General features: G+C 39.8%; 1 protein-coding gene and 1 long non-coding RNA gene across 2 annotated transcripts in view; both read left to right on the forward strand.

Annotated features, from left to right (window-relative positions):
* Nucleotides 1-27,131, forward strand: part of LOC135072114 (uncharacterized) — a 521,318-nt gene that overhangs the window by 140,949 nt on the left and 353,238 nt on the right. The gene's annotated exons all lie outside the window — the stretch shown is intronic.
* LOC135072205 (uncharacterized) lies at nt 19,922-25,777 on the forward strand. The gene is made up of 5 exons (XR_010257366.1): nt 19,922-20,146; nt 20,697-20,911; nt 21,089-21,119; nt 24,312-24,508; nt 25,269-25,777. It is a non-coding gene; the product is annotated as an uncharacterized LOC135072205 (long non-coding RNA).

Here is a 27,131-nt window from a genome sequence, read left to right on the forward strand (position 1 = left end):
ACAACCGGTCATCTAGGTGCTTCACCAGATCGTCAGTCCACCGAGTGGGAGGACGCCTACACTACATCTTCCGGTTCGTTGTCATCACTCGAGAACTTTCCACTATTGCGTCAAAGTCAAAATTTCTTTATTTGTATAGACTATTTAAATAGTACTTACAAATCGTGAAATATGTTAGTTTTAAGGAGCATCTACATGTCTCATAATCATTACTTTAATAGTTGTCATAATCATAATCATAATCATAATTTTATTGTCAAAACTGTGTACAAAAGGTGGTAACAATAATTTAGTGGCTTCAACAGTTATCCATTTCGGATGTACAATATGTTAATAGAAAATTTAAAATAATAATAAAAAACAAATGTAAATAAATAATATTATGTCAAAAGTTATTAAAATATTCATCTAGGTTATAAAAACATTTCTGCAACAACCATTCTTTCAATTTCTGTTTGAATTGCGGGTTTTCTAGTGCTTTTATACAGTTAGGCAAATGGTTAAACACTCGAGTTCCTGTAATCAAGGTACTCTTGCTATAAATATAACTTGATGATTTCAAAATACAAATGTTATAAGCATGTTGAGATCTAAGATTCTTTTTAATTTTACTTTTTTCACAGAAATGATCCTTATTATTCTTTACAAATACACATGTTTCAAGTATATAGATACCCGTCAAAGTCAGAAATTTATAATCTTTAAATACATTTCTCAAAGTTTCATATTTGTCAATGTGGTACATTACGCGAAGGCATTTCTTTTGAAGTATAAATGTCGATTGAACATTAACAGAGTTGCCCCAGAATATTATGCCATATGTCAATAGAGGATATATGTACCCATAGTATGCGTTCTTAGTTACATTTTCTGAGGAAACACTGCTTAAAATCGACAAGGCATAGCAACCACTTGACAATTTTTTATTTATTGTCTCGATATGTGCCTTCCAGTTCATATGAGTATCTATATTTAAACCTAAGAATTTTATGTCAGGCACTTTTTCTATTAATTTATTGTCAATTTTAATACTTAATTCTAGTGGATCATTTTTATAATTTCTAAATTCTAATAATTTGGTTTTCTCTAGATTTACAGTTAAATTTATAGATTTTAACCAGTCAATAACAATGTTTAGTGTGTTATGAATTTCACCAACAAGTTCGTCATTTTTTGCTCGGTCTTGTGACATAAACAATGTAGCATCATCCGCAAACATGACACAGGAATGATTTATAATCAGGGGAAGTTCATTGATGTAGATTAAAAATAATAAAGGCCCCAGTACACTGCCCTGCGGTACACCAATGGATACTTTATCGTAATTGGATTGCACTGTTAATATACTTTTCGTTTTTTTGTCATATGTATCCAATATCGTGGACTGCATTCTATTTGTCAAATATGATTCCATTAATTTTAGGGCAATACCACGTAGTCCTACATGTTCAAGTTGCTCCTCTTTTTTTACGTTTTCTACAAAAATAAGCTGCGATTTTATATCCGTCAATTTGAAGAATGTCCATTTCATGGCATTCTAAAAAAGTTTCACTAAAGCAGCAAACATCTACCTATATGTCTTTCATGCAACAATATCTCTAGTTGATCTATTTTTGATTTTATACTTTGTGTATTTAGATGAATTATGTTAAAAATAAATTCTCCTTTGCTTGTGAGAAAAAATTTTGTGATTCATCTAAGTTTGATTTAGCTTGTCCTACTGATTTATTAACCTTATTTCCATCGCATCGTTTAATTTTTTGGAAATAGTGTAGAATAATGTTCTGCAAATATTGTGATTTTTTTATGTCATCGGTAGTATTTTTTGTTGTTAATGTATTGTTTCCTTTAAAGTAATGCGTAATTGGTTTCTGTTTTGTTGTTTTAATATATTTATTTATGTTTTTTCTGCAATCTTTATTTTTATTTTCAAATAGAACATCAATGAACTCCTTTTTGTATCTAGGGAAGTCTATCTCTATGTTTATTTTAAAAGCAAGCATGTGTAAGTAAGAGCTTAAACCATAGTAATCATTCTTTATGTCAATAAATGTACAATTATTATATTTTTTCGTGAGCATGTCAATTTCATAATTCAATCTATTAGTATTTAAATATTTGTTGGATTTAACACTTATAACAAAACATTTACAATAGTGAAATTTGCATAATTGTTGGGGACGACTCGCCGAGAAGGAGGAAATCGGCGAAATAGTGGCGCGAACGAATGCGTACACCGTTGCGCGTAAACTGTAAATGTGTATGTTTTGTATGTTAATTATTGAATATTTAAGGTTTTAACATGTATTTGATGGTCTCTGTAATAATATTAAATAGCTTGATATATAATTTATGGAAATAATAACCGTTTATGTAAGTTACGTAAGTAAAGATGGAAAATGATGAATAATTCTTTATAGAAGATGTAATTTACTAAGGGCTAAGTTAAATTGTAATATATAAGGAAAGACGAAACCTATGTACTACTTTTTACATGAAAATAATAAAGAGGACACCTATTAATTAAGGAAAATAGATAATTAAGAATAAGAAGATAGGGAATCGCTTAGGAGTGAGCGAGATAGGCATGTGAGCGCTCACGGACGCGTCTGTCTGAGAGGGAGGGTTTGAAAGAGAGATAGCCTACATTCGGGCATGGCGATTGGTGTAGATTAAGGGCGATTGCCGCGACTAAACCCTCGCTCTCAGACAAGACATAAGAAGCGCGCCTCGAGCCCAAAAGGTCAGTTCGTCAGTTCAGTTCGTGAATCCAGTCAGTCCAGTGCAGAGGAATCGGAATAAGTGCGAGTCGAGCTAAGCTCCTCCTAAACGCGACGCGGTTGCCCTATTCGAACGGGCAAAGTGTAGTGTAGTTCTAGACTTAAGGACAGGACCTACATAGTGTTAAGTGAAGATTTGTGAATTTGTGAAGTGATAAAAGAAGCTATACAGTCCATTGTTTTATTATTTAGAAGCTATCGATGAACGGTTGGCGGTTCGAGCTCCGCCGATCAGACCCAGTGCACGCACCGTCACACCGAGCGGCTACTTCAGATCCCAACAGTGGGCGGTCGTGCACAGTTTGGTCCTTCGAGCCGGATCTACGGAACCCCTGGATCTACGGCACCCTGGAATACGGAACCCCGGACTACGGAACCCCTGGTCTACGGAACCCCGGACTACGGAACCCCTGGTCTACGGAACCCCAACTAAGGAACCCGAGCTACGGAACCCGGACTTTGGAAACCGGAACGTAAGGAAGCGGGTCATAGTTGGAACCCTACGGACGACAAGCACTTAGAACCCGATCATCAACTGGAACTATGGTGGTTACCCGGAGCCAAGACGGCAGGGAACCCGCGGAGGAGCAGCCGAGAACGCGACAAGCCACGCTGAGGCGAACGTTCGCGGAGCCGCCGCAATCACCTTCGACTGGACCACTACGAGAAGAGGGTCAAGAAATGGAACCCCCGAGAGGAGAGGGGCAAGAAAGAGAACCCTCACGAACAGAGGTGCCAAGAACTGTGACCATACGTGCGCCATCAGTGAGGTCAACCTCAAGTGCGACCGCCAGGATAAGAGCAGCGGAGATCGCGGCAGCGGAACGGTTGGCTGCGATTAGAAAGAAGGAACTTGAACTCGAAGCGGACCTTATAAAGAAACGTTTGGCCGCCGAGATCGAAGACATTCAAGAAGAAGAGAGAGTTGCGAGCGAAACCGGCGACCACGCACACGAGCGGGTCGAAGGCTGGCTACGCGAGCAGCCGATTGCGACCGCGACAACTACGACGCGTGTTGAGGATACGGGAGCGCCACGGGGGGAGCCCCCCGATGAGGGGCGCTACTCAAGATCGCCGACGCGGACGCCTGCGCGGGAACGTCAAAGAAGCAGCGGGCGCGCTATCGAACAACTAGCAGAAGCCATCAGAGATATGGCTTATCGGCCGGGGAGACAGGAATTGCCAATATTCAGCGGAGCAGCAACGGAGTGGCTTCCGTTTAGAGCGGCAATCCGTGATTCCGGGATTTTAACGAAGGGAACACCGGCCGACAATCTAGCAAAGCTGCGGTCAAGTTTAAGGGGAGAGGCCAGAGAGGTCGTCGCGGCTCTACTTTACACTGCAGCAGATCCAGTATTGATAGTGAGAACGCTAGACCAGTACTATGGAAGGCCAGAGCACATAATAGATCGTGCGCTGGAAGAGATCAGACATCTGCCGAAACCAGGAGCCGCAGCAATGGATCTCAACAAGTTCGCTATCAAGCTCCAGAATATCGTATCGATTATTCAAAACATCGATAACAGTGGATATTTGATGAACCCTATGTTGGCGAGGGATGTCATTGAGAAGCTCAATCCTCACACACGGACGAGGTGGTGTGACTTCGCAGCGGACAGGAAGCGGCCGGGGGAACCAGACATCGTAGCACTGTCTCGCTTTCTAATGGAAGAGGCGGACAAAGCGATGATGTACTCATATACGCCGATGGCCTCCGGTTCCGGAACACAAGCCTCAACTTCGAAGCCGCCAGTGAAGAAAAGTGCGCGAATATATAACGCGAGTGAAACGACCGCACGCAATGACAATAATGGACAAGTTAGTGACAATAAAAGACAAATAAAGTGCGTGTGTTGTGGTGGAGATCACGTAGTGCCAGACTGTGATCGGTTCAAAGACAAAAGTGATTCGGATCGGTGGGAACTGATAAGGAAGTGCCGATTGTGTTTCCTGTGCCTAGTGTCCACTCATAGACGGCAAAACTGCAAAGCCCGTCCCTGTGATCATTGTGCTAGACCTCATCACCACCTGCTGCACGCGGACCGGAGAACTACGCCTGTGCAGGAGACCGTCGTGACTGCGACCGCAACTACGGATCGGCAGGTACTTTTAAAGATGTGTCCGGTGTCTCTAGGAGAGGTAAGGACCTACGCCCTTCTGGACGAAGGCGCTACGGTCTCACTGATAGACGCTGACCTAGCGAAGTCGCTAACCAAGGGCGGGACGCCGAGGCCCATAACCATCAAGGGGGTCAATGCGACAACGAAAGAAGAGGCCAGCCGCGAGGTACAGTTAAACATAAAGGGCCGGTTCGAGAATGAGGAGCACGAGCTGGTGTTGAGAACAATAAAGAACTTCGAGCTGACACCTCAGACAGTATCAGGCCGTGTATCGAAGTACCCGCACTTAAAGGACATAGAAGGTCTGACCTATGGAAAGGCGAAGCCACAGGTCCTAATAGGGGCCGATCATTGGGACTTGCTCGTGGCCACCGACGTGAGACGAGGAGCAAAGCACGAGCCAGCGGCAACTAGGACTCCGCTGGGATGGGTGGTCCATGGGATCCTGCCGTTCAGGATGATAAAGAAGAACGGTGGAACGGTGCTCCACATCGTGGACAACCTAGAGAAGATAGTGGCTTGGAATTTTGAAATGGAGGCGCTCGGTGTGGGTGTGAGGAAGGCCACCAAGCCCGCCGAGGAGAAGGCCGAATCAACGTTTAGAGAGACAGTGCGCAGAACGCCAGACGGGCGCATCGAGGTAGGGTTAACCTGGAAAGAAGGAAATGTTACCCTACCTCCAAGCTACAAGGAGGCGCTGAAGAGACTCGTGAACCTCGAACGGCGGATGGACCGGAATCCGACATTTAAATCAAGTTACGAGCTGCAAATAAGAAGATTAATAGAGAAAGGATATGTGGAACCCGTGACACGACTAGAAGAAGAAAAGAGGTGGTTCCTTCCGCATTTCGCGACGGCAAATTTGAACAAACCAGAGAAGATACGCCTGGTTTTTGACGCTGCAGCTCAAAGCGACGGACGGTGCCTGAACGATTATTTACTGGAGGGGCCTAACCGTCTAAATGACTTACCCGGCATCTTGTACCGCTTCCGAGAGGAAGAAGTGGCAGTTTCCGCTGACATCGCAGAAATGTTCTTACAAGTGCAGGTTCGAAAGGAAGACCGGCCTGCGCTGACTTTCCTGTGGCGGGGGGAGGATCGAACGAACCCGCCACAGCGATATCAGTTCAAGAGGTTAATATTTGGCGCAAACTGCTCCCCCTTTTTAGCACACAGTGCGCGAGACTATAACGCCGAATCTTTTAGAAAGGAGCACCCCAGAGCATATCGGGCCATCACCCACTGTCACTACATGGATGATTATATAGATAGTTTTAAAACAGAAGAAGAGGCGAGTGAAGTCGCTGAAGAAGTCAACTCGGTACACGAAAGAGCGGGTTTCAACCTCAGGTGTTGGAGCAGCAATGCCACAGGAGTGCTAAAAACATTGCCGGTCGAAAAGCTAGCTCGAGAAGAGGATGTCATCTTAACAAATAGACCAGAGGCCCCCGACAAAACACTGGGCATGATCTGGCACCCTGCTACAGACCAGATAGGGTTCAACACAAGGATGGCACGGGTGCCAGCCGAGATCAAGGACGGGATGAAGATACCAACCAAGCGACAAACACTAAGTCTGGTAATGTCTCTCTATGACCCACTGGGACTAATTAGTCCGCACATACTGACTGGAAGAATTATATTAAAAGATGTGTGGAAGTCAGAAATTGATTGGGACCAAGAACTGGATGCGCCTGAAGCCCAAGAAATAAAGATTTGGCTCGGCAGGCTCGACCAATTGGCGGAGATTAAAATCCAAAGGAAGTACGATAAATTGCGGGAAACGGAAGAGGGCGAACTACATATGTTTTGCGACGCGAGCGAGCAGGGTTATGCAGCAGTGGCATACGCGCGCTTCCCAAAGAAGAACGGAGGCGCCGGGGTGAGCCTGCTCGCCTCCAAGGCGAGAGTGTCGCCAAAGAAGACCCAGACTATCCCAAGGCTGGAGTTGCAGGCAGCAGTGATCGCAACCAGACTCGCGGTCTCCCTGAAGCGGGAGCATCGATTGCGGTTCAGCCGGACCTTCTATTGGACCGATTCCAGCACCGTCCTGCATTGGATAAGGAATGGCGCCAAGCTGGAGCGACAGTACGTGCAAGTAAGGTTGGGAGAGATCCAAGAAGACTCCGAACCCCAAGAATGGCGCTGGGTCCCCACCGAAATGAATGTCGCCGACGAGGCGACCAGGAAGAAACTGGACGGGGAGGTCATAACGACGACTTGGCTCAACGGTCCCGAGTTTCTGAAAGACCCGGAGGCCTCATGGCCTGAACTGGAGGAGCGAGCGGTGCACACGGCGCAAGAGGAGCCACATGACACCCTCATAGACATGAGCAGATTCTCCAGCTATGAGAAACTTGTGAGGACGTTGGCGTATGTATTGCTCTTCATCCAAAGAGTGAAGACGAAGAGCAAAAGAGAACTGGACGTGCATCACCTGGAAGGCGCGGAGAAGATCCTAACCATCATGGCGCAACAGGAGAGTTTCCCCAAGGAAGTAAAAGAATTGAGGACTGGAAAGCCGATTCCAAAGGAAAGTCGACTATTCGCGTTGGACCCTGCGATGCACGAGGGCATCATCAGGATGAGGGGTCGCATACAAAGAGCAGCAGTCGACGAGGATGTGAAAAGGCCGATCATCCTAGACAGAAGGCATCAGCTGACGAAGTTGCTGGTGAAACATTACCACGAGCGGGCTCTCCATGCAAACAATGAGAGAGTCGTGAACGAGTTGCGGCAAAAGTACGCAATACTGGGGCTGAGAACGGTGGTTCGCTCAGCGGCACACTCGTGCCAGCTTTGTCGAATAAGGAAGGCGACACCGCAGCAGCCAATAACTGGAGACCTACCTGATTCCCGACTGAAAGACTTTCAGCGGGCCTTCACTCACTGCGGAGTGGACTACTTCGGCCCGATGCTAGTGAAGATCGGGCGCCGTCGAGAGAAGAGGTGGGGTGCACTCTTCACGTGCCTCACCACGCGAGCAGTGCACATTGAGTTGGTACCTTCCCTGAGCACCGACTCTGCAATCATGGCGTTGCGCCGGATGGCGGCGCGACGAGGATGGCCGGCAGTGATCTGGTCCGACAATGGGACCAACTTCAGGGGCGCGGACCAGGAACTGCGAGCAGCGTTCAAGGAGTGGCTGCCGGAGCTGAAGGATGCGGCTCTCACACAGAGGGTCCGATGGCAGTTCATCCCACCAGGCGCTCCGCACCAGGGCGGTGCGTGGGAGCGTCTGGTCAGGAGCATCAAGGTGGCATTGGCCGCCACGCTGCGCGAGCGGGTACCGAGCGAAGAGGTACTCGCCACATTGCTGAGTGAGGCTGAGCATTCAGTCAATTCTCGCCCACTCACCCACGTCTCGGTTGATCCGCGAGATCCCGAGGCCCTCACCCCTAACCACTTTCTGTTGGGGACATCATCGGGTCTACCCCTAACGGGCCCGACAAGCGCTGACGAGAAGAGGCTTTGGCGCGCGACGCAAGCGCTTGCCGACGCCTTCTGGAGGAGATGGTTGCGCGAGTACCTCCCTACCCTGGTACCGCGCGGCCAATCGCAGAACCAGCAGCGACAACTAGCCCCTGGCGACCTTGTGGTCGTTGTGGACCACGCCCTACCCCGAAACACGTGGCCGCGAGGCGTCGTGGAGCGAGTTTGGCCGGGGCCTGACGGAGCAGTACGAGTGGCGGAGATCCGGACCAAGGGCGGCGTCTTCCGACGCCCCGTGACTCGGCTCGCCGTGCTGAGGATGGAGTAGGCGGCGCCGGGAGCTTCGCCGGGGGGAGAACTGTTGGGGACGACTCGCCGAGAAGGAGGAAATCGGCGAAATAGTGGCGCGAACGAATGCGTACACCGTTGCGCGTAAACTGTAAATGTGTATGTTTTGTATGTTAATTATTGAATATTTAAGGTTTTAACATGTATTTGATGGTCTCTGTAATAATATTAAATAGCTTGATATATAATTTATGGAAATAATAACCGTTTATGTAAGTTACGTAAGTAAAGATGGAAAATGATGAATAATTCTTTATAGAAGATGTAATTTACTAAGGGCTAAGTTAAATTGTAATATATAAGGAAAGACGAAACCTATGTACTACTTTTTACATGAAAATAATAAAGAGGACACCTATTAATTAAGGAAAATAGATAATTAAGAATAAGAAGATAGGGAATCGCTTAGGAGTGAGCGAGATAGGCATGTGAGCGCTCACGGACGCGTCTGTCTGAGAGGGAGGGTTTGAAAGAGAGATAGCCTACATTCGGGCATGGCGATTGGTGTAGATTAAGGGCGATTGCCGCGACTAAACCCTCGCTCTCAGACAAGACATAAGAAGCGCGCCTCGAGCCCAAAAGGTCAGTTCGTCAGTTCAGTTCGTGAATCCAGTCAGTCCAGTGCAGAGGAATCGGAATAAGTGCGAGTCGAGCTAAGCTCCTCCTAAACGCGACGCGGTTGCCCTATTCGAACGGGCAAAGTGTAGTGTAGTTCTAGACTTAAGGACAGGACCTACATAGTGTTAAGTGAAGATTTGTGAATTTGTGAAGTGATAAAAGAAGCCATACAGTCCATTGTTTTATTATTTAGAAGCTATCGATGAACGGTTGGCGGTTCGAGCTCCGCCGATCAGACCCAGTGCACGCACCGTCACACCGAGCGGCTACTTCAGATCCCAACAGTGGGCGGTCGTGCACAATAATATATTACATAAATTACTGTAAAGCAGATATGATGACTATATCATCTCTTCCAATATTACTTGTCAATGTGTCTAAACTTGGTAGAATATCACAGCTTCTTGCTTGCGGCTTGATTAAACTTGAAATTTTGTATAAGTCATTCCATTTTCCTTTTCGGGAATCGAGCAATTTATAGCAAATCCGCGTAGATATTGGTCTCCAAAAATATGTATGCTTTTCTTGCATTGCAAAGTACTATTTTCTTTCACCAATACATCATCTTCACTGGCTGACGCTTCCTTGATAAGTTTTTCCGGTAATTCCATATTCAATCCTTCAAGACTTTCATTGATCGCAAATGAAATCATTGACTTAGATTGATTCGATTTTCGTTTCTTTCGAGGTTTTCGGTTTGAGTTACAGACTTGATTTAAGTTATTTATCTTTATTTCCTTTTCAGCTAGTTCCTTCAAAAGATTCGAATTTCTATTACTAATTTTTCAATTTCTCTTTCAGCTATATCTAATTTCGTTTGCATTCTTAACATTTTTTCCTTCATTTCGTCCAAATCTTCTGCTCTAATACATGACAATTCCGGGCAGCTTCTATTTAATTTCTCCTCTTGTGTATTTGAATACATGTCATCCTCATCTTCATCATCCGATAAGGTTTCAGCTAACGATTCAAATGAGTTAGTTGTTGTTATGTTTACGGTCTGTTTCTTTCTCAGTGTAACTTTGTCCATGATGGGAGTCGAGACCATCATTGCAGTGCTCGAGGAAGGTTTTGGACAAAGAAGACATTTCCACCGCCTTTTGTGTTCGTCGTTCATAATAAAAAATCGTTTTTCTGCTCCAGCGTGTTGGTTGTTTCTGCTCCAGTTGTGTATTCATTAATACCAAAAGAAAGAAGAAAATCCTTAACCCATTTTCTCCTCAATAAAATTCTCTCTCTTCTCTTAAATTGCCTATTAGTAAAACTATTTCAAAGAACCGTAACACCTCCCACGTTACTTGGTTAGTATTCCACACCAGAAATATCACCATAGTTGCGCCACACCTGTGATGCAAATGCACTTTCTGCATGCATGGGAAGTATGGTGCTAATGTTAAACACCTTACATAAGTGTGGCACAGACTGCTTGGCTGTGCCGTGCCTGGTTGTACTAAAGAAATCTAGGTCCGCACCTAGATTTTTTGTCCCATTTTTGTATTTTCTGTAAAAAAGTATATAATAAATCTATACTTATAATAAATCTGTAGAGAGGTCAATTCTGTACATGAAATATATTTTCAAAATAACTATCAGGGGGTGATTAGTGATCGATACTGATGCCAAAAATGCAATCAGTAAATTTTTTGTCTGTCTGTCTGTCTGTCTGTCTGTCTGTCTGTCTGTCTGTATGTTCCTTATAGAAACAAAAACTACTCGACGGATTTTAAAGAAACTTGGTACAATTATTCTTCATACTCCTGGGCAGGTTATAGGATACTTAAGAATTCCCACGGGAACGGGAATTAGCGGGAAAATCTTTTTGTATAAAAAATCTAAACCGCTTAAGTTAGACGCTTGAAATTTGGCATGCTACCTGCATTACCTTAGTAAACTTAAAGCTTAGTTACAACAGGATATTGCAAAATTTCCACGGGAACGGGAGTTAGCGGGAAAAAACATTTGTATGAAAAATCTAAACCACTTAAGTTAGACGCTTGAAATTTGGCATGCAGGTACCTTAGTAAACTTATAGCTTAGTTACAACAGGATATTGCAAAATTCCCACGGGAACGGGAGTTAGCGGGAAAAACATTTGTATGAAAAAATCTAAACCGCGTAAGATAGACTCTTGAAATGTGGCATGCAAGTACCTTAGTAAACTTAAAGCTTAGTTACAACAGGATATTGCAAAATTCCCACGGGAACGGGAGTTAGCGGGAAAAAACATTTGTATGAAAAAATCTAAACCGCGTAAGATAGACGCTTGAAATTTGGCATGCAGGTACCTTAGTAAACTTAAAGCTTAGTTACAACAGGATATTGCAAAATTCCTACGGGAACGGGAGTTAGCGGGAAAAAACATTTGTATGTAAAAATCTAAACCGCGTAAGATAGACTCTTGAAATTTGGCATGCAGGTATCTTAGTAAACTTATAGCTTAGTTGCAACAGGATATTGCAAAATTCCCACGGAAACGGGAGTTAGCGGGATAAACATTTGTATGAAAAAATCTAAACCGCGTAAGATAGACTCTTGAAATGTGGCATGCAAGTACCTTAGTAAACTTAAAGCTTAGTTACAACATGATATTGCAAAATTCCCACGGGAACGGGAGTTAGCGGGAAAAAACATTTGTATGAAAAAATCTAAACCGCGTAAGATAGACCCTTGAAATTTGGCATGCAGGTGCCTTAGTAAACTTAAAGCTTAGTTACAACAGGATATTGCAAAATTCCCATGGGAACGGGAGTAAGCGGGAAAAAAAATTGTATGAAAAAATCTGAACCGCGTAAGATAGATGAAAGGGGGGTAAAACGAGATCCACGCGTACGAAGTCGCGGGCGGCCGCTAGTAAATGAATAAATAAATATCCTTAGACATTTTACACTGCGCTTCTAGTCCCAAACTAAGCAAAGCTTGTACTATGGGTACTAGACAACGGATTTAAACATACTTAAATACTTTTTTTTTTGTAAATACATACTTATTATACATAGAAAACACCCAGTCCAATACAAACAAATATGTTCATACACATAAATGTTTGTACTGTGCGGGAATCGAACCCGCTACCTCCGGAATAGTAGTCCGTTTCGAACCACTACACCAAACGGCCGACTAAAGTAACTATTTATGTGTCACAGAGTGTTCCTATGGCTACTGAGTTGGATTGTTACTTATACGTACTAAGTACTATAAAATTCTTAAACTATAACTTAGGTACACAAGGAAGAAAATATTTTTTAGTTCATAGTTGCTATGCTATTTACAACGAATCAAATAATAACCCTTCTCTGACATTTTTCCATGCGTAATCTTGATCATAAATACTCAGTACAGACGTCACTGTATTTGGAACCATTTAAAGAAACTTGCGCGTGCGCACTGCACTCAGAACATCAGATACTATCTATACTAATATTATAAATGCGAAAGTATCTCTGTCTGTCTTGCTTTCATGCCTAAACTACTGAACCGATTTTGATGAAATTTGGCATAGAGATAGTGTGAGTCCCGGGAAACCACACAGGGTAGTTTTAATCCCGGTTTTTGAAACAGGGATGCGCGTGATAATTTTTGTGTGACAGAGAAAATTCCACGCGTGTGAAGCCGTGGGCGGAAAGCGAATTTGAATAACAAAAAGTTAGTTAGTTTGTTGAGTGAGTTTGAGTTGCAAAATCAGAAAGCTGGCCGTAAACTTAATAGACATTCAATATCTTGTTTAAATTCCAATAGATTATAATCAGTCGGTTTCTCTCATGCGATCAAGACTGGGAGTCAATTCTAATACAATTTCGTGATTTCTGACTTACCCGGTTCTGTCACTTTGCCTAGCAATTTGAGTAAAATTAACTGATAGGTAGAGCAAATATTAACTCAATAATTTACGGTAAGAAGCTCATATTGACCTATTTTGCTAACTAGCAGGTTTCCAGGGTGTAGAGTGATTAATGCTCGTTTTCACCATCAATCCCTAATTTTAAGTGACCCCTATGGTAACACAACAGGAATTTTGTTGCTATAGCGGTCACTTAAAAATTTGGGATTGATTTTGAAAACTGGCATAAGTTGTCATAAGCCCTTTAACATAACTGCTCGAAGCGACAACCTTTTTTACGTATCTTTAGATGTAGGCGAAGGCGATAATTGAATGAAGCCTTTATGGGCGCCGCCCGCGCAGGTCACGTGACCAGGTTGGAGGCCGATCGGCTTCGTTTGGCTTGTGCAACTTGATGGGAAAAGAGAAGAAAGCCTTTGTAGAGTCAACTTTACGCCGACTCAATCCTATTAATAAGCACGTATCGAATTTTGTTTAAGGCTGAGTTACACCATCTTATATTAACTTTAAGAAACGTCAAAAATCTGTCAAACTCCATACAAAAAACATCGGTTATTGTTATAGTTTGATGGTGCAACCCAGCCTAAGCTTTTTTTCTGATCGTCATGTAGTTTGACTCGGCAGTGGTTACACAAATTATTCCTTTACCAAAAACAATATTAAACTTGCTTGTGCTGTTAAAAGCAATAGTTTATCTTCTGATTTACTCGTGCAAAGGCTAACAATAGTACACGTCCTAATAAAGAGGTACGAGTAGAAGTACATTTCCTTCCTATAAACTACAGCATTAGATAATAACTTACTATAGAAAACACTTTTTTATACTTTCCCAATGATTTTTATAAGTATTCTAGGTTGACCTGTTTTTATGTGTCTAGCACCGGGACTGTGCCCTAGGTGAAACCACAGAAGATAGAAGAAAAAGAATTGTATTACAATACAATTAAAACAGTCTCAGAGTTGCTAATAATAAAGCCGGAACGTGCTCAACAAAATATTTTTTTTAAAAAAGCACAATCGTATCTTTAAAGTTAATAACTCACTCAACCGACAGAATTAACTTGCATTATTAAAATACTACTTCAACCGTTAAACTCGTTCCGATCAATCACTCAAAGTGGACCGAATCGCCACTTAGCTAAATGAATCAATAAAAATAACACATTCAGTACACCTTAATTGCAAGTGCATTGAACTGCATACGAGTGCAATTAGTTTGTTCGCTTCGCGGCCGGTGAGGTGTGGCCTCACGTATAGCGGGTTACGGGGATTTTTTATTAATTATAATGCAGTATTTAACCAATTTTCAGTAAATTAATCCTGCTTCCTTCCTACTAATTTTATAAATGCGAAAGTTTGGATGTCTGGATGTTTGTTGCTCTTTCACGCAAAAACTACCGAACGGATTTTGATGAAACTTTACAGTATTATTGTTTTTAACCCAGAATAACATATAATCTATAATTTATGAAGATCTGTGACAAACTAAATTTCACGCGGGTGAAGCCGCGGGCAAAAGCTAGTTAATTATAAACTTAAGCATTCTGTTGAATCTAAGTGGATCAATGCGGAATTATTATTGCTGGAAAACGATGAAGGAGTAATTTTAATTTGTTCAGTTTTAAAACCACTCGGATATGAGTGCACTTGCATCTCAAAAATACGTATACTAAGTAAAAAAAATTACCTGACTGAAAAGGGAAAATAAAAAACAATACCTTTTCTGTAACTACGGTCTTACATCAAACAAAAAAATTGCCTAGAAGTATACTATTGCGGTCACAACGCTGGGCTGGCTGTTATTTTAATAGCTTAAGACTAAGTTCCACCACCATACTTTAGTCGTAACTATAACCATACCCGGTGTTTTTTGTATGGAATTAGGCAACTTTTGACGTTGGTTAAAGTAAAATAAGATGGTGTAACCAAGCCTTAAAACAATAATCTATTTATAAAATCACTAGCTTTCCGCCCGCGGCTTCGCCCGCGTGGAATTTTGTCTGTCACAGAAAAACTTTATCGCGCGCGTCCCTGTTTCAAAAACCGGGATAAAAACTATCCTATGTTCTTTCCCGGGACTCAAACTATCTCTATGCCAAATTTCATCAAAATCGGTTGCGAGGTTTAAGCGGGAAAGCGTAACAGACAGACAGACAGACAGAGTTACTTTCGCATTTATAATATTATAGTTGGGATTAGCTTAATCCGCTGTGCTCATAGACCCAGCCTAGAAAATAAGCCAGACGCCACCACAGATAGGATATCGGTTGACCGCTAAATTATTTTTACTACACTAGGTACGTCTAATTAAGTGCATTTCCGCTGCTCCATATTTATTATCTTGTACCTGCTCTTCGTTATTAATATGCACTCGATGGTGATATTGTGCAGTTGGTATTCATACTTAGTATCGTTGATAAAGATATTAAGATAGACAGTTATTTTAGACCTAGGGTACTAAAAGTTGTGGAAAGCACATGATGATTTTTCATGGAGTTCTTAAAGCTTCAACCACACCAACGCGTGCAGATCGCCATCGGCGCGATCATAGGGAAATGACAGGTCGCGTGAACTGTCATGGGTCGGGCGACCTGTCATTGGCCTTTGATGCCATTGTGGTCGCGCCGCCGATGGCGATCTGCACGCGCTGGTGTGGTTGAAGCTTTACTCATACTTTAAGAAGAAAACTGCAGTCATGAAATTAAATTAAAAAAATCGAGAAATTAAACAAATGTAGGTACTTAGCAAATATACTTATTTCAATAAAAAAAAGAAACGCATTATAAAAGGCCAATAACTCCACTCAGGAGGATTTGATGAGTGCTGCTGACAACGCCACTCTTGTGGCGGAGTTTTGGGCTGACACTGTGTAGGTTTGTTGTCGACACGAAAAGAAGAAGAAGAAAGGACAATAGCTATTTTAAGACCGCTTGCTAAAAAAGAAACAAAACGTATTATGTATACTTAACTACATTTATTTTATTACATTGCAATAAGAAGGCGTGAGATACAAAAACACTTAAAGCAAGTAATAAATTCAAGAACAATGGCATGTAAGGCAATTCTTTATCATTAAAACAATGAAATATTACTAGGAATAGCAATAATAAATAAAGTGCAAATAAATTGAAGAAAACTGTTTTTATTTTTATCAGATACGAAACACTTCCTTCATTGAATAAAATATAAAATAATGATTAACTCAATGTCATAATTTTACTTTCCTGCGATATAAATGGGACCTTCAGTTTCGATTTAACCTCTACATGATGAAAGAAGATGTAGTAGGATCATTTTTATCCATTTTACTTTGATTTTTCAGGATGTGAGTATTTTTTTTACATTTAAATCTAGCTTGATTAAAAAGAAAGAATTTGCAAATAAACATGCCCGAAAGAAGTTAGGTACCTACATTCTGTTGGTAAAATACTGAAACTGAAAAATTCTTACAATGCTGTCATTTTCAACTAAAAGAAGGTCCTCTGCTGATTATAAGGTCTCCAATAAGGATTTCCACAATAACAGTATTTCTTGACCTTCACTGGTTGGGTTTTTATTGGCGGTCAAGCTGTAGATCCTGGCTACACAGGAGTTGCAGCGGTGGGAACGAGAGGTGGGAATAGTACCGTAACATCATAACCTAATGGTAGACTTTGTTTAAAAACTGCTTTGTGTAATTTGTTTAAAAAATTCAACCAAACTGTGGAATGGACTGTCGTTTGCGGTATTTCCGGACCGATACGACCTACAAACTTTCAAGAAGAGAGCGTATCTACCTACACCTTAAAGGCCGGCAACGCACCTGTAGGGTAATTCAAGTGCAATCTGTCATTTCAATCTATTCTATTTGTCATTTAGCTTGTTTAATCTGTGCTGAATAAAGTGCACAATATTTAAGCAGGATATGGTTGCACGCGGATTTTTAGAGAGTTAAATCTTTTGGCCAATAGAAAACGTCATAATAGTTATTATATGAACTGGGATTGGTCAATGACTTTTGAAATTAAAATCCGATGGCCTGAAAAAATCGGTTTTCCAACAAACGTCAGTTACGCGCAAGGAGGTTTAGCTATTTATCCATCGAAGTTAATAAGGGAGAAGACATAAGACTAATTTTATTATTTGCCTGCCGCGACCCGGTTTTTACGAACAATGACGATGACGAACGATGAACCAGTAACGAGGAGCACACTTAGCAATGCTTCCAGGTTGCGCCTCGGTATCAATTAAGTAACATTTTCCGTTAAGTTTACTTTATGGCCAACTAAAGGACTTTTGCCGTCTCCATGGACAAACTCGAAGTATGATAACTACAGTCATTGTCAAAATTTTGCACTGCCATTGCCGCTGGATACCTTATATCGCTACTATATTCATAGATAATAGACTTTCAGTTAATCGTCAAAATTGACATTGTTTTTTAAATAACAACAAATGGTATGAATTTTTAAATGTGATATTTTTATAAAGGTAAGTCCCCAAAACAACATTTGATAGCCTATTTTCTTTCGTTGGCATCTAAGTTCCTGTTTTCTACATATATGTTACTACTACCTATTGGATAAGTAACTAAGAACTTTGTCGTTTATTCCATGTGAACAAAATCCCTAAAAGCCCATTTGTAATAATATTCTTACTAAACACTGCTGAAAAAGGACTAAACTTCTGAGCTATGAACGTATAATCCAGTAGCATTAAGTAGGTAGGTACGTATAGCGACGTTGGAACTTGATATAGAAGTTAGCTGTTTTATATTTTTTTTCACAGCAGAAATCTTTATCTTTGATCTTAATATCTGATCGTACGTATTGTTTTTTAAAATATTACATTTGCCTAAATAAAAATAACCGACCTGCTGCTTATGTAAATTATAATTATTTATAACCCTACTTACAATGCATAACAATCATAATTAGGTATAGGTATTATAACCCTACTTAACAATGCATAACAATCATAAGATAGTTTGGCGTATAAGTAGGTAGGTAGGTACTATCTAGGCCGAAGGTGGAAGCGATCGACCCGGAAATATTCTCAACCATCTCAACTATCATAATATGTATTTAGAACAGTCCCTCCTTACCAATGATATTATAGATAATACCATTGCTCCTTACCATCAATGCAATCGAGCAGACAAAGGACATTGATAAAAATCGCCCTAAGATTTTCAAAGACTTAGTATGTACCATAATTTTATGTATATTTTATTTATTTACTTGCAAGTGTCCAAACCTATCGGACAAGTTGCAGTTCGAAAAAATATTTTAAAAGTATTTAAACGAAATCAAAGTCACCGACATATTGACAGAGCCAGTGTTGCCAGTCGGGTCTAGTCAGAAATTACCAGAAAAATAAAAAAAAGTAACCTTTTTGAATAAAAAGTAACCTTCATACGGGGGGGGGGGGGGGGGGGGTTGCGGAGCGATGATTGTGTAAGGTTGTTCATGGATGGAAAATGAATACAATAATAATTAATCATCTAAATTCGAAAAGTGACCAGTCGTATAAAAACGTTTCATGGATTTGCGTTTTATTATCGAAAAACATTCGCTAAAACTCATTTTTTTAACAAATAATAAATCAAATTCAAGTTTAAATGCACTTTATGACATAATTTTTAAATTGTCACTATTAATATTTTTTACTGAATAACCTGTAAAGTTAATTATACAATTTCTAAAAAATCACCTAAAAGTTACCTTTTCATTAGTGTAACCTAAAAGTAACCACAGCAGTTCAAAAGTAACCTAAAAGGTTACAAAAGTAACCTTCTGGCAACACTGGACAGAGCAGAGACAGAGATGCGCTTTTTTAATTCGATTTAAGTAAATAATGGTATGATCGATTAGACTAGAGTCTAATCATTAGACCTTTAGACGGGCGCAGATCCGCCGCGCCCGCAGCGCTTCAGTGGATTATTGCATTTTATGTATATGTTACGGTTAATGTGATAAATTGAAAATTATTAATAATAACCGGTTATTATGAATAATTACCGACAGTCGCGGTAAAAGTGATAAATTAATCACATTTAACAGTGATTATTTAATAATTCAACCTTAGTACTAACAAATTTCATAAAAAAGAACAACATCTTGTGTACGTGTTCGTGTACAGCCAAACTTTTGAACGTTTTGATATCATATATTAATATAATTTGGCATAATGAGTTTGGAATGTTTCTTGCATAATATTACTTTTCCATGATTCCTATAACATAATGTTTTGATTTAAAGTGAAAAATAGGTTAAGGTGCGGCGGGGGTGGCCCTTGGGCCACCCCTAAGCCGCCTATTTAGTTTTATACACACATAAATGACCTCATATTAATCACATTTACCAAATCATGCGGTAATTATTCATAATAACCGGCGATTATTCATAATTTTCACATTTATCACTTTGACCGTAACATATATTTAATCACATTTATTTACCTACATTTACATATTTACTCTTTTCTTTAAGTGTAGACACTGTTTATGTATAAGTCCACTATTGCATGCCGTGGCAACCTATAATTAAGGCAGCACTTAGATTAAGTTAAATACGTTGTAAATATTGATTGTCTTCCAGTGTATGTCTTGTTGGTTGTCCTATTAAATAAATAAAATAAATATTTATAGCAACACAATGTTTAAAAATAAAATTTTTCAAAAACGATCAATTTAATCGATTATGTCTATTCTAAATGGACATCCCTATTTGTTAGTCAAATTGTCATTCACTCGCATCACCTTTTCTCTCTCACTCACTCTTGCTGTGTTGCTGTACTTGCTGTCTTGCTTGATCCTTCTTTGTGATTCGTTTGTGTTTTAGCTTTTATTTTCGGAACTTTATTAACTACAAACTTGGCTATTCAAACGGACTCTGATTGATTGCAATAACGACATACTCAGCCTGGGATTTACTGTTTTTGTGTGGCTCGGCCAAGGCTCGGCTGGTGGTTCTATGGTGTTAGAAAATGAGCAACTTAATTATACACAACAATGGGCAGCACCTCGATCGGTAAGTACCTACATTTTGCTCTGCAATCTTATGAATAAGTACTAGCCTTGCCAAACTTCTGAATTGCCATTCTCATGGCGGGTTGTCTTGAAATGAATGTTCCGCTATTATCTGTGGTTCAACCCTGGACAGTGTGGACAGCCAGGCCCGATTCGATTGTAAGAAACTAGTCGATGGTACAGCGCAATGGAGGCATGAGCGAAACAACAATTATGTTGACAATCCAGCTGGTTTTGGTGTAAATCTAAGGAATTATTTACTTTGACACTATCTCCCTGCTCTCAATGAAAGCTTGTTTTGTTTTGTTTTTTGGAACTAAGACTACCTACTAGATTATTATTTTTTGTAACTAAGTTTGTAACACGTCATAATTAATTATTATAACAACAATGCTTATTTACTAAAGCTGTTTAACCCTACCCTCTGACCCAAAATTCTACTAACAGCACATAATATTGAATTATCATTTTTTTATGGTTTGCGGCTCAATTTATCCAACGCACAGGAGTATGTGTGGCATGGCATGCAATGAATCTATTTATTTTTACAGGTTACAGCTCATGATCTTATATGCACAACATGATGGACCCAAGCCCAAGATACAACACAAATGCATCTACTTCAAATCTTAGCAGAAAATGTGTGCTTTGCAGTAGAACACTAGAGCCTAGAACACGTTCACATCAGCTCATGTCCCTGAGAACTAACACTCAACATCATATTAACATCAGGAACATAATTGTGGAACGACTAACTCCATTAGAGGTAATGCACGCTAAAGTCCTTATTTAATAAAATGTTATTGGCTATACAATCAGTCTAATTCTTGTAAAGTTATTGGTTTCTGTAAATTAATACTAAAATAAAATAATTTAAGTGCGGGACATTAAAAAACTGATAATTTTTTTAAACTTATTTCTAATTATTATTATTTTTAAACAGGTTACTGCAAATGACTACATCTGTGGGGCTTGTCACTCATTTATTTTATTTATTTATTTTAGGAATTACAAACAAATGTGTTACAAAAATTAACTTATCTACTAGACTTATGTATTATTTATGTGGTAACACATCCCACTACGTAATCCACATATTGATAATGAAACCATGTAATATAGAGCGAGGCAATTACAATTAAGGTACACCTTATAAACGCGGTGTAGCTCAACACCAAGAAGTAATTAATATTATGTTCAGACTTTTAATTATTAATTTTGTACTGTTTTTTTTTTCATTTAATTTATCTTAATTTTAATTTGGTCACTTTGCAGAGTGTCTAAAATATGCTTTTTAAATCTTGAGGAACTCTGGGAAAAATCGATGCTATTAAAGTTCTGGTTGTAAATGGACAACAGTCTGTTGAGTGGGGCTCGTAAACCCGCATTGGTTTTACACAAGTCTACATAAAAGGTTCTCTCGTCTCTGCGTGTGCTTCTGAGCGCAGCACGCCTGGGGACGCTAAAGTGGATCAGGTTACAGAGGTCTATGCAATCGATTTCATTATTTATTAGATTGTATAAAAACATGGCTGATAGGAGCAATCGTCTAGAATCAAGGCTCAAGAACTTAAATTTGGTTAGCAGCATTTCGTAAGGGACCCGGGAGCGGGAACACATGAAGTTAACTTTGCGTAAGAATTTACGCTGGACTTTTTCAATGGAGTTGGAGTACTTCTTGTAGAATGGGTTCCAAACCGGCACAGCATATTCGAGCTGGGATCTTACAAGCGAACGGTACAAATGCAATAATGTGTTGGGTTTTTTAAAATTAACTGCAGACCTGGAAACGAAACCATACATCTTGAACGCTTTGTTGATTATATCATTGATGTGGATGTCCATGTGAAGTTTTGAATCCAAGAAAACACCAAGGTCACGAACAACTGATACTCTCTTCAGAGTATTATTGTTTAACTTGTAATCAAAGATGTAAGGGTTTTTCTTCTTTGTAAAGCTTATGCAGTTACATTTGGGGATGCTTAGGAATAATTTGTTGGTTAAACAGTATTCACTTAGTGTGTCAAGGTCTGATTGAAGAAGGAAGCAATCATTGAGCGACTTAATTTCTTTATAGATTTTAAGATCGTCAGCGTACAGTAAAAATGATGTATGATTGAAGCATTTCTTGATGTTGTTGACGTATAAAAGGAATAGCAGAGGACCTAGAATGGACCCCTGGGGTACACCCGAAGTGACAAGAGTATCACCCGACACGAGTCCGTTAATTGCTATTTTCTGTGTCCGGTTAGAAATGTAGGAAGCAAACCAACGCAACAGGTCACCACGGATCCCGTTAAACGCCAGTTTTTCTAGGAGCAATTTGTGGTCTACCTTATCGAAGGCCTTTTGGAAATCCGTGTATACTGCATCGACTTGTATCCTTCTATCCATACTAGTAAACAGATTATTTGTGAATAGTGTCAAATTGGAGGAGGTGGAGCGGCGTTTAACAAATCCATGCTGTTCCGGTATTAAAATGTGATGTAGCGATGGGTATACTTCATTGTGAACGAGTCGTTCGAAGACCTTCGACAAGGCAGACAGGACAGAGATAGGCCGGTAATTTTCCACGTTACGTGCGTCGCCAGACTTTGGAATAGGAGTGACGAAAGCGCTTTTCCATACACTCGGGAAATGTCCCTCCTGCAAACATTTTTTGAATATGATGTGCAGAGGGGCACTGATCGTTTTGTATGTGAGTTTCAGGAATAATGGAGGTATTCCGTCCGGACCTTTACCTTTGGTAATATCGAGTGAATATAGTACTCTTTTAATATGATCCAGAGAAAAACTAATATTGGAAATAAGAAGGTCGTTATCGCTGTTATCCGAAAATTGTGTAAAATCAAGATGACCGAGTGTCGAAGGTTCGTAGACGGAACTAAAGAAGCTTGAAAACATATTACAGATCTCTCGAAGGTCACTTGAGCTATTGGTCTTGTAGAACATTGTAGAAGGGTAGCACGTGGTATTTTTACGGTTCTTTATGTAAGACCAGAAGAACTTTGTATTAAGAGCTATGCTAGTTTCAACTCTATCAATGTACTTACCGTAACAAATTGAACATTGAGCCTTAAATCTTGATCTGTATATGGAAAAGGACTCGTAGTCTGAGAGGTTCCCGTACATTTTCCATTTCCGCCAAGCTCGCTCCTTATTGCTGTATATATGTCTCAGAGCTGGGGAGAACCATATAGGAAAACGGGAGGACTTTACGTTTGTCAAGGGTATGTGATTCTTAATGATTTCGTGGATCCTCTCATAGAATACATTAACTGACTCTTCAGCAGTGAGATCCGATAACAATAACTCCCAGTTTACTTCGTTGATATTAATGTTAATATTATCGTAATTACCTTTGTGGAAGTTAGGTTTGGAGAAGTGATTCCTAGGCATATGTTTAGTTTTTAAATTTATAAAAGTAAGTGCGCAGAATGGAGGGTGATGTTGATTCGCGGGTACTATAGGAGAACAAGGACTCAGACTAGTCTCGGTATTGGATATGAGAAGGTCAAGAATACGGTCATTGGCGTTTTTCAACGAATTGAACTGTTTAGCATTCAATGTATTTAAGAATTTATAAAGATTATAAGTAATAGAAGTAGGAGCACTAATAGGGGCAGCGAGTTGGAAATTAGACCAGTCAATGTGGGGTAGATTATAGTCGCCAATCATGAAAAATGACTCGGTACTAAGGTCGTTCACGAGGTCTTGTAATAAAGTGAAATGGTCTAAATATATGTCTATGGGGGTTTGCGGTGGGATGTAAACAGCACTAAAAATGTGTCTCTTGCCTGGGTCAAAGGCGGGTATAGATACAATAATATGTTCAATAGCTGAGGAGCAGTGATTTATAGGTGAATTGACCGGTTTAAGGTCCCTTCTCACCGCAACAAGTACACCCCCTCCGTCACTTTTATTAGTCGCTAGTCGGTCGCGATCACATCTAAATACAATGTAGCGATTATCTAAGAATTCGCTGTTAGATATTTCTGGTATAAGCCATGTCTCCGTCAAAACCAAAATGTCATATGCCGCAGAGAGAACATTCATATAGACCGTGTGCAGTTTTGATCTAATTCCAGTACAATTTTGGTAATATATTGTAAGATTGCTATCCATTCAACAAGAGCGGCAAAATATACTTAGTGTTACTGAGTAAGGTAACTCATTATTGCAAAGAGATACCACACCTACTTCACAAGACTCTCCAGATATGCCAACCGGTGCCCCGGTAGGTCACCAACAAGTTTGTGTTGGATGTGGTTGTTCATTATTGCGAACTTGAAGTCATTGTTTGGATACAGAGAATAATCAAGATATATTAAACATTGTTCGAAATTGGATTCAACCCAGAGAGGTAAGAGCCCTGCCAGTTTTATAATACATAAAAATAATTATGCCGGTTTATTATAATAATAAAAAAGGTTTTTTCCGAATCAGCCTTCCCATCCTTCAACTCCTTCCATTGCTTTCAATCTGCCACTACTCTCATCCATACAGGTTATACAGGGTGGAAACGATAAGTGATCTCACTCGATTATTTCTAAACTACACAAGATATCGAAAAACTGGTTACTCATCCTGAAAGTGCTTCACGAGCTCTTTCTAACGGTATCAGTAAATAGTTACAGAATTAACTGGATCTATCCGAAAATTCAATGTTTTCAGCCTCCATACTAAATGTATGCCAGCCACACAATATTAAAAGTGTTTATAGATCACTTATCGTTTCCACCCTGTATAATACAAATAGACTTATATTATTAAAATATTGCAATATCATTACTTACATAATATTAAACATAATTTTTACTATTATAAAGCCAGTTAAAAATTCCCTGAGCCAAATAAACTCAGTAAAGTTTTATTTATACTTCCTGCATAACAACAGACTACTCTTTTAAACTACCACTATTCTCACTCTCAATCCTCGTTCCTCATTCATCCCTTTCGTTTCCTCCATAGACCAATCATTCCTCATCATTCAGCGTTCAAATCATAAATTATCTTTCATCACTCATCTTACTATTCCGTTACACACAAAAGTCGTTAATCCTATATAAATATTGCTCTTCTTATTGTTGAACTGTGAATCTGATGTTTTATTTTATTTTCAGATTCGTCCTTCAGATCTTCTTTGCCATAGATACTATCAGAGAGCACGAATTACTACAGTTGGTGCTTATTTAATGAAGCTGAGGACCGGTGATTCAGATGACAGAATAGCTACATTACTTGGCATTTCAAGGAGTACTCTTACAAAATATGTAATGAAAGCACGCAGTATGATGGAGGAACATTTCGTACCAGCACATTTAGGGTTACAACATATTAGTAGAGAGGAAGTAGCCCAAAGAAACCTTTATGTTCCAGTCTCTTTTCGGGAAGCCAGGAAACGATTTACCACAAAGAAAGGCTATTGTCATCATGGATGGTACATACATACATTTATGTGCAAAAAAGTAGCAATTATGCATACCAAAAAAAAAACTTATTCCCTATACAAATATCGGAATCTCGTTAAACCATTTATGGTACTTTGTTGTGATGGCGACATCATTGATGTATTGGGCCCATATTTAATAGAAAATGTAGAACATGACCATTAATAAATAATAAGTACCTACATATACGTATTTTCATTTATACCTACATAACTGCCTACTTACCCTTGGGTCGGAATAAAGATATTTTTGGATTTAAATGTAAGTAAAATATATTAACTTCTTTTTAAAAAATGTTTGGCTTTTCCGTAGGCATTCCTATTTTTCCAATACGCAAAGTTCTATTTGCTGCTATTCATACGGTTTGACAAAGGGGTTCTTTATCGATCTACGATTTAAAGTGTAATTAAGACGTCTCTCCTACATATCTATACCTACTTATAATAAATCTGTAGAGAGGTCAATTCTGTACATGAAATATAATTTTCAAAATAACTATCAGGGGGTGATACTGATGCCAAAAATGCAATCAGTAAAATTTTTGTCTGTCTGTCTGTCCGTCTGTATGTTCCTTATAGAAACAAAAACTACTCGACGGATTTTAACGAAACTTGGTACAATTATTCTTCATACTCCTGGGCAGGTTATAGTATACTTAGGAATTCTCACGGGAACAGGAATTAGCGGGAAAATCCTTTTGTATGAAAAATCTAAACCGCTTAAGTTAGACGCTTTAAATTTCGCACGTAGGTACTTTAGTAAACTAATTCCCACGGGAACGGGAATTCGCATTATTATACATATAATTCTTGACAATAAATAGTTTTATTAGCAACTAGCGGCCGCCCGCGACTTCGTACGCGTGGATCCCGTTTTACCCCCTTCATCTATCTTACGCGGTTTAGATTTTTTCGTTCAAATGTTTTTTCCCGTTCACGTGGGAATTTTGCAATATCCTGTTGTAACTAAGCTTTAAGTTTATTAAGATACCTACATGTCAAATTTCAAGCGTCTAACTAAAGCGGTTTAGATTTTTCATACAAAAGGATTTTCCCGCTAATTCCTGTTCCCGTGGGAATTCCTAAGTATACTATAACCTGCCCAGGAGTATGAAGAATAATTGTACCAAGTTTCGTTAAAATCCGTCGAGTAGTTTTTGTTTCTATAAGGAACATACAGACGGACAGACAGACAGACAAAAATTTTACTGATTGCATTTTTGGCATCAGTATCACCCCCTGATAGTTATTTTGAAAATATATTTCATGTACAGAGTTGACCTCTGTACAGATTTATTATAAGTACCTATAGAAGATAGAAAATGGAAATGTACTTCTGTTATGCTAATAACCTCAAAATCTGAAGCATTTTTCCTATTGTAACGAATAGACTCAAAAACTATTGGACCGTTTTTATTAAATTCTTTCACCATTCGAAAGCTACATTATCCACGAGTAACAGGCTAAATTTTATTTTGGAAAATAATAGGGTTCCGTAAAATATGTAGGTACCTAATGTAGGCCACGCGCGCGAAGC

This window comes from Ostrinia nubilalis, chromosome 5, assembly GCF_963855985.1.
Source record: "Ostrinia nubilalis chromosome 5, ilOstNubi1.1, whole genome shotgun sequence".
Lineage (NCBI taxonomy): Eukaryota > Metazoa > Arthropoda > Insecta > Lepidoptera > Crambidae > Ostrinia > Ostrinia nubilalis.